Source organism: Panthera onca, chromosome D2 (assembly GCF_046562875.1).
Source record: "Panthera onca isolate mPanOnc1 chromosome D2, mPanOnc1 haplotype 2, whole genome shotgun sequence".
NCBI classification, from domain to species: domain Eukaryota; kingdom Metazoa; phylum Chordata; class Mammalia; order Carnivora; family Felidae; genus Panthera; species Panthera onca.
The window spans coordinates 25,088,072-25,097,447 of NC_138349.1; the positions used below are offsets into that span (position 1 = coordinate 25,088,072).

Consider the following 9,376-nt stretch of genomic DNA (forward strand, 5'->3'; position numbering starts at 1 on the left):
GTTAGATGGACTCCAATCTCCCTTGCTGGCAAAATGCTCAGTTCAGCTGGAAAAGTCATGTTGGGAGCCAAGACTAGCCCTCACCCAGGTACAATGGGGAGAGCAAAGAAGGCCCTACTGAGAATGCATTTTCCCTCCAGGCTTCTGTCCCTGTTGCAAACAATGGAAAAAGCACACTGTAGCAGTAAATTATCCATGAGATTACACGACTGCCACCCTAATATGACTTCTTTCAAGTTTTTTTTTTAATTTTTTTAATGTTTATTATTGAGAGAGAGAGACAATGTGAGCATGGGAGGGGCAGAGAGAGGGGGAAACACAGAATCTGAAGCAGGTTCCAGGCTCTGAGCTGTCAGCACAGAGCCTGACCAGGGCTCCAACTCACAAACCGTGAGATCATGACCCGAGGCAAAGTCAGTTGGTGGCCAACCAACTGAGCCACCCAGGCATCCCTCACGTTTTATTTTTTTAATAATCACGGTGAAATAACATTTTGGGACACTATTCTTCCTGACATCAAAAATGCTTTCTTATTCATATCCTCTCTATCCCCCCCTTTCTTTCTCTCCCCACCCCAAACCCTTAATATTTTAATAGATCTTGCCATCAACACCCATGGCCAGCACATATGGAGAAGCATTCCAATTAAGCCTGTTTCTCATATTTTATAACATGTTCAGCACTCCTCATATGAGGATCTAAAGACATATTCCTCATAAAACTTAGAGCGGAAAAAGTGGCTTTCTCCTGTGAAACTGACATCCTTTTTTAAAGGCGCTCTTAAAGTGGCTTTGTCTTCTCACTTTGTCTTCCTCTTGTCTCGACAGTCAAGCTGAGTACCAGGTTCACTTGCTCCAACTGTCTTCAGAACAAGATCTTTATCCTCTGCTCCCCTTTTACTAAATACTGTTTGTTTTTGTTGTTTGATACTCTTCAGTCTTACAATAGCTGTGCGGTGTTGATAAGCCACTTCACATCCTTTTTGGAACTAAATAGGAAATTAATTAATCAATTAACATCAAAACAGCAGTTCACATTGTAACTCTCTGAATTTCTACAGAGGTAAATGATTATAAAACAAACCATGAAATGCAGATGAAAGTAGTCAGAAGACCACTGGAATCAGGACTTCCTACCACTGTGTGTCCACGAAGGCAAGAAGCGTCTGGTTTGCTCCACGCTATAACCTCAGCACCTGGCCCCATCTGTGACATAGCACTGAGCCTCGATAACTGTGCAATCACAAGTGAAACAGATGAGTTTAAATAATAACACTTCTGCTGCAACTTCTAGTCCTCTGTTCTTTTTCGCATATGTATACTTTCTTTTTTTTTTTAATTTTTTTTAACGTTTATTTATTTTTGAGACAGAGAGAGACAGAGCATGAATGGGGGAGGGTCAGAGAGAGGGAGACACAGAATCTGAAACAGGCTCCAGGCTCCAAGCTGTCAGCACAGAGCCCGATGCGGGGCTCGAACTCATGGACCGTGAGATCATGACCTGAGCTGAAGTCGGCCGCTTAACCGACTGAGCCACCCAGGCGCCCCATATACTTTCTAAAGAGGCAAAAGCTCTACGATTTGATGCTCTTCCCTATCACAGGTGACCATCTGCCCAGCATAGTTGCACGTAGTGACATTACAAAGCTTGGCCATTGTTAAAAATAAAAGCAAAACAAAACAAAAAGAAGAAGAAGCTTGGTCATAAAGTCACCAAAGATGTTATGATGAAGAAAAGCGGAAGAAGAAAGAAGGAGCAGAAAAGAACAGCATGAACACTGACATTTAATAAGGGCTTTAAGTCCCACTCTGTGTCTTCTATGCCACTGCTTTACTTATTTCTGCCAGAGTAGGTTTCCTTGGTTCCAATCGGTAGACTGAGAAACGAAAATGTATGTGGTGAAGCAGTGATGATAAAAGCGATTCCATTGGCATTAATGAGTGTTCACACACCCCAAGCACTAACTTGGGACCCGATGTGTGGTAATGATCCATCATCGTTCTAGCAGAGCGATTATGAACCCAAACATTGGAGCTAAATTACCTGTATCCAAATGCCTACCATACCAACCCCAGCTGTGTGACCTTGGACAAATTCTTAACTTCTCTGTGCTTCCATTCCTCATCTTTAAATGGGGATGGCGAAAGTACCATACAGAGTCATAGTAAAGATTAAATAATTAATGCACATAAAAGCAGTTGAATGAAGTGTAGCACAGATAAATTGCTAAAGGTAAATTTGGCTGTAAAGGTTCTTACTCTTCTTAATGGTCCCGTGGAGGTCAGCACTTTGGCCCATTTTATAGCTGAGGAAATCTTGATTCAGAGAGGTTGGGTTGCACAGCTTGTGAGTGACAGAATTCGGGGTTTGAATCCAGATCTGTATGACATTAGAGCTAAGTCCTTACACAGCGGTTTATAGCATCTTCCTCTAGATCACACAACAGGCCTTAGGCAATATTTACATTCAGGTCTCCTTGGCTCTAAAGCCAGTGTTCTTTCTGCAGTGCCACCTGTCTCCCCACACAAGGACACACCATGAGGACTGACGCTGGTAGCTGATCAGGCACATGGTTCCTGCAACATGCCTAGCAATTGAGTAGAGGTTGCTGATTTAGTTGTTGACATTCTTATCTTTAAATGACACCCCTAGAAAGGAAGAGAAAATTATGGTCAATGAATTCCAGGCCTGTGTTCAAGTAGCAAGTTCAGGCTGAAGAAGACAAGTCAACAACAGAAACATAACAACCTCCAGGAAAAGAACACACTCGTTAAGCTGCTGAAAGCCATCACCAACATTGTCAACATCTGCCCCCTACTCATGTCTCCAAAAACAAAAGCATCGACCTAATGAGGTGGGTGCAATGGGAAAGAAGATTGGAGGAAACAGGTTTTTGTTTTACTCTTCTCCCTGACGACTCTAACAGCAATGCTATGTTCCTAGAGATAAGGTGGTCTCTTCAAGACAACGTGGGAAATGAAAGCATCCAGTTGAAACCCTTAATGTTGGTAAGAGGATGGGCCAGGAGGACACACTGATGAGCCTGGGAAGAGGCAACTTGAGCAGTAGAAGGGGAACCCGTAGATAGTGGTATCTCAGAAGCAAGGGAAACGAGTATTTCATAATTGTTCAGAGCCATAGCATTGAGGTCAACCAACAAGGCCATTGCCTCGAGATGATTTACTCTTTAATTCTGCACTTTCACCTTGGGGAATAAAAGCTTTGACTTCTCATGAAGGAAATCCAGGCATCATGGAGCAGATGGAGCACATTTGGTGGCAGGGGGTGGGTGGGTGTAGAGGGAGATAAGAGAGGAGAGGTAAAGAGGTCTAGTAATGATTTATTCAGTGCTTATACGCCAGGCACTATTCAGAGATTATGTCATTGGATCCTAAAAATCAAGAACAAAAAAAACAACAACACAATTTTGAGATAGGAACTGCTGATATCTCCATTTTACAGATGGGGAAGCAGAAGTGCATTTAATCTTCCCAGAGTCCTGAGAGGTCGGCAGGCCAGGTCAGTATCTGTATTTATAGATGGAGTCCCTGGTGCTCAGAGAACTTGGTGGAGGGGGAGGGGGTGCAGATTTCCTGAGTCCAAGTTTGGATACAAGACAAGCAAGAATGAGGAGCCTGGGTGGAGAAAGAGGGGCAAGGATTAGCTTCTAGATGGGTAAGAACAGCCAAGTAAAGACAGGGTTGAAGCTCCGAAGAAGCATCCCTATGAGGACAAGATGGACACCCCCAAGAAGAGCCGGAGGCCATTTAGCTACAGCCAGAGGAGATGTATCATGGATGCTCTGTGGCCCTCCCACCCCCGCACTTGGACCATGACTCTTTCACCCATCCACACTCAGAATCAGGAGCATCACGGAGGACCTAAGAGAGCTGGAAGTTCTTGGGAAATTGTTCAAGCATAGCAAAGAAGAGCAAAGCAAGGAACTAAATGTAGCCTGAAAACAAACATGTGGTTTACACCCAAGTTCAGCATCAGGAAGGCAGAAGGAAGGGAGAGTGCTACTCAGGTCACAGGAACCAGAGCCCAGATGAGGCTTCTCCCACCAAAAACCATGCAGGGATTTCCCCGAGCTCCTAGGAGCACCCTGGGTGCTCCTGCTCCCTCAAGGACAGGCTCTCTCCTGCTGTGGGGTTTTTGCCGGTGTTGCCTTTCCCCTCCCTACCTGCCTGATTCATTCTCAATCTTTCTTCAGATCTTGGGTCTAGCTTCATTTCCCTATGGGAGCCTCCCCCGACCTCAGGACCCCTGCCCCGTTATTAGGGTGACCAGTGCCCCAATTTAGGACTCCTTTTTCTGCCTAATTAATAATAGCACCTTCTTTCACTCTCAAAGTGTCCCAGTTTGAGCAATAAATTATATGGTCACACCCTACCTATTACATGTTCTCCTGAGACTAAATATCTTTTCCTCAAAGCATTATTACAGTTGAATTTTTATGTGTTTATATAGAGATTTAATTAACGACTCCTCCAAAGTACTATAAACCTTAGCAGCAAAGGGTTCATAACTATTTTTTATTAAACTTTTAATTTTGAGGTAATTGTAGATTCACATGCAGTTGTAACAAATAACACAAAGATGGGGCGCCTGGGTGGCTCAGTCAGCTAAGTGTCTGAATTTGGCTCAGGCCATGATCTCATGGTTCATGAGTTGGACCACTGCATTGGGCTCTCTGCTGTCAGCACAGAGCCCTCTTCAGATCCTCTGTCCCCCTCTCTCTCTCTGCCCATTCCCTGCTTGTGTTCTGTCTCTCAAAAATAAATAAACATTAAAAAAAAAATTTTTTAAGGGAGCCTAGGTGGCTCAGTCGGTTAAGCATCAGACCTCAGCTCAGGTATCTCACTGTTCGTGGTTCAAGCCCCACACCAGGGTCTGTGCTGACAGCTTGGCGTCTGGGACCTGCTTCAGATTCTGTGTCTCCCTCTCCTCTCTTTCCCCCATTCTCCACTTGTGCTCTGTCTCTTTCTCAAAAAAAATTTTAAAAAAATTGTAAAGAAATAACACAAAGACATCCCATGTACCCTTTACCCAGTACGTGCCCCCTGCCCCCTCACCCCCCGGCAAAGGTAACATCTTACAGAATTACAATACCATATCAACAGTATGTTGACATTGAAACAGTCACGTTTTGGGACATTTCCATCACCTCAAGGATCTTCATGTTGTCATTTTTATAGCCACACCCACTTTCATCCTGTCTCCAACCTCTCCTTAACCCCTGGCAATCACTAATCTGTTCTCCATTACTGTAACTTTGTCCTTTCAAGAATGTTATAAGTGGAATCATATAGTATATAACCCATCAGGATTGGCTTTTCTCACTCAACCTAATTCTCTGGAGATTCATCCAGCTTGTAACTTGTATCAACAGTTACTCTTTTTTATTGCTATGTTATATTCCATAGAATGGACGTACCACTGTCTGTTTAACCCATTGAAGGACATTTGAATTGTTTCCAGTTTGGGACTATAATGAATAAAACTTCCATACACATACAGGTTTTTCTGTGAATGTAAGTTTTTATCTTCCTGGGATAAATGCCTAGGAGTGCCATTGCTTGGTTCCATAGTAGTTGCATATTTCGTTATTTAACAAATTGCTACACTGTTTTTAAGTGGCTGTACTGTTTTACATTCCCACCAGCAATGTGTGAATGATCCAATTTCTCTGAATCCCCTCCAGTATTTAGTGTTATCAATATTTTTTATTTTAGTCAATTTGGCAGATACATAATAAAATATCATTGTGGCTTTAATTTGCACTTCCCTGATGGCTAAGGACATTGAACATCTTTTTTTTTTCTATTTTTCCTACATTTATGTTTATTAAAAACTGACATAAACAAACAAAACCTATACAAAAATGCCCCAATTCACATATCACTTTGAAATAGTAATCCTGAGAGACATTATTGCCTAAGGCCCCCTCTTCCTCTACCTGGACCACTTCCTCTTCCTCTTCCTCTTCCTTGGCCTCAGCTTCTTCTGGCAACATCTCCCCTTAGATTTCACCCTTGGCTCAACATCCATGAGTAGTGTATCCAGAGGAAAGCCATCTGGCAGAATAAAATATTGAATATTTTTTCTTTGAATACTCATTGTTTTCAGCTGTACCTGTTCTTCAAGGTCATTTTGACAGTTTTAAGATGCATGTTCATGCTGAAATTTACACCTGTGATTGTTCCATGGACCTATGTTCCATTTTTTTAATTCAATGATTATGGTTTTGTGACTCAATTTCATCAAAAGTCTCAGGAGTTTCATCCTAGCAACACCATCACTCTTTCAATCAGATAGTGCACAAAACCCAACAACCCGGGTCCCAAAGACTATGAGTATGAATGACTGGAAACTGAACATTTGCCAACTGTGTGTCCAGTTAGGTGAAATATCTCTTCAAGTCTTAGATCCATTTTCTCATTGGGTTGGTTTGTTTCTCTGCTGAGTTTTAGGAGTTCTTTCTGTATTCTAGATACTGGTTCTTGTTGACTATATGGTTTCAAAATATCTTTTCTCACTCTGTAGCATGTCTTTGCATCCTCTTAACAGGATCGCCCACAGAGCAGAATTTTTAAATTGTGATGAAGTCCAGTTTATCAATTTTTTTAATGAATCATGTTTTTGGTGTCATTAACACTTTTTGCCTAGCCCTGAATCTCGAAGATCTTTTTTTATAAGTGTTTTAGTTTACATTTTGCACTTACCCCATGATCCATTTTTATTTCATTTTTTGTATAAAGTATGAAACAAGTTCACTTTTATGGCTATAGATGTCCAGTTGTTCCAGCACCATTTGTTGAAAAACTATCTTTCCTCCATTGAATTGCTTTTGTGCCTTCATCAAAAATAAGTTGGGGGGCACCTGGGTGGCTCAGTCAGTTGAGCATCTGACTCTTGATTTCAGCTCAGGTCATGATCTCATGGGTTCGTGGGTTTGAGCCCCACATCAGGCTCTGTGCTGACAATGCAGAGCCTGCTTGGGATTCTCTTCCTCCTCTCTCTCTTCCCCTCTGCTGCTCACTCTCTCTGTCTCTCAAAATAAATAAACTTAAAAAAAAATAATAAGTTGGGTCTATTAGTCTATGTCTGAGTTCTCTGTTCTGTGCCAGTGATCCATCAAATGTGCCTATTCCTCTGCCAAAACCATACAGATTTCATTATCGTTGTTATATATTAAGTCTTGAAATCAGGTAGATTGATTTCTTCTACTTTATTCCTCTTTTCAAAATTGTTTTAGCTATTTTAATACTTTTGATAAGAAGGCTTTGCCTTTTGGTATAAATTTTAGAATACTCTTATCCCTATTTAAAAAATCTTGCTGCAATTTTGATAGAAATTATATTAAACCCATACATCAGTTTGGGGAGAACTTTTTACTATGTTGAGTCTTCCAATCCATGAACACAGTAGGTCTTTTGATTATTTGTATTGTCTTTGATTTTTTTGTCAGTATTTTATAGTTTTTAGCACATAATTCCCATATATGTTTTGTTAGATTTTCACATAAGTATTTCATTTTTTGAGTGAATAAAAATGGTATTATATTTTAAATTTTGGTATCCATGAATTAATTACTAGCACATAGAAATACAGTTGATTTTTTTATGTTTACCTTGTATCCTGTGACCTTGGTGAACTCATTTACTCTAGGATTATTTTTGTAAATTCCTTGGCATTTTCTATGTAAACAATTGTGTCTTTTGCAATCAGCAACAGTTTTATTTCTTCCTTTCCAGTCCGTGTGCCATTTTTTTTTCTTGCCTTACTGCACCGGTTTGAACTTCCAGTTGAATTCAACTGTATTGAATAAAAATGATAAGAGTGGACATCCTTCCCTTGTTGCTAATCTTGGAGGAAAAGATTCAGTATTTCACCATTAAGTATGACGTTCTCTACTGGTTTTTTATAGTACTCTTTATCCATAAAGTTTCCCTCTATTCTTATTATCCTGAGTTTTTATCATAAATAGGTGTTAAATTTGAAATGCTTTTTCTGCATCAATTGATACGATCAGTTGATTTTTCTCCTTTAGCCTATTAATGTGGATTGATGTTCTTACATTAAACCAATTTTGCATCCCAGCAATAAACCCCATTTTTTCATGGTATAAAATTCATTTTATATGTTGCTGGATTTTATTTGCTAATATTTTGTTACCGATTGTTGTGTCTATATTTATGAATGATATTGGACTGTGGGTTTGTTTGTTGTTGTTTTGTTTGTTTGTTTGTTTGTTTGTTTGTTTTTGGACTGTATGGTTTTGGCATCAGGGTAATATTAACTTCATAAAATGAATTAGGAAGTGTTCCCTCCTCTTCTATTATTTGGAAAAGAGTATGTAGAATTGGTTTCAATTCTTTAAACCTGATAAAATTTTCCAGTAAAACCATCTGGGCCTGGAAATTTATTTGGGGGAGTTTTTGAAGTTATGAATTCAATTTCCTTAATAGTTACAGAGTTTTTCAAACAATCTATTTCATAAGTTGTGGTGGTTGGTGTCTCTCAAAAATTTGCTCTGTTTTGAGTGGTCAAATTTGTGTGCATAGAATTGTTAGTAGTATTTTTTTATTATCCTTTGATGTTTGCAGAATCAGTAGTGATATTCTCCCTTTCTGATATTGCTAACTTCTTTCTTTTTACTGTGTCAGTCTTCCTAGAAGTTTGTCAATTTTATTGCCCTTTTCAAAGAAACAGCTCTTGGTTTCACTGATTTTCTTCTATCTTCTTCTGTTTTCAGTCTCAATGACTTCTGCTATTTTCTTTATTATTCCCTTCTTTCTGCTTGCATTGGGTTTATTTTGCTCTTCTTTTCCTAGGTTCTTAAAGTGGAAGGTTAAATTACTGACTTGAGGCTTTTCTACTTCTCTAATATGTGCATTTGGTGCTATAAACTGCCCTCTCTGCATTACTCTAGCTGTATTCCACAAATCTTGATATGTTGTGGTTTTATTTTCATTAAGTTCATTATTCTTTTTATTTCTCTTGAGACATCTTATTTGATCCATGGATTATTTGGGAGTATGATCTTTTATTTTCATGTTTTTTGGAGATCTTTCTATTATTGATTTCTAGTGTGATTCCATTATGGTAAGAGTACACATTCTATATGATTTCAATTTTTTAAAAAATATTAAAATATTAAATAATTTTATTAAAATATAAAACTATAAAAATATTAATGTTTGGCTCCAGAGAGTCCATTCTGCTAGTCTAACCTCATTGACCTCAGCCACAGCAATTTCTTACTTAACACATCTCCAAAGGCAAGGGAATCCAAAGCAAAAATGGACTATTGGGACCTCATCAAGATAAAAAGCTTCTGCACAGCAAAGGAAACAATCAACAAAACTAAAAG

The 9,376-nt window shown here is 39.4% G+C and overlaps 1 pseudogene; it reads right to left on the reverse strand.

The window, feature by feature from the left end:
• Nucleotides 1–5,930: 5,930 nt before the first annotated feature.
• Nucleotides 5,931–6,285, reverse strand: LOC132684572 (small nuclear ribonucleoprotein Sm D1-like; annotated as a pseudogene).
• Between the last annotated feature and the right edge of the window lie 3,091 nt (nucleotides 6,286–9,376).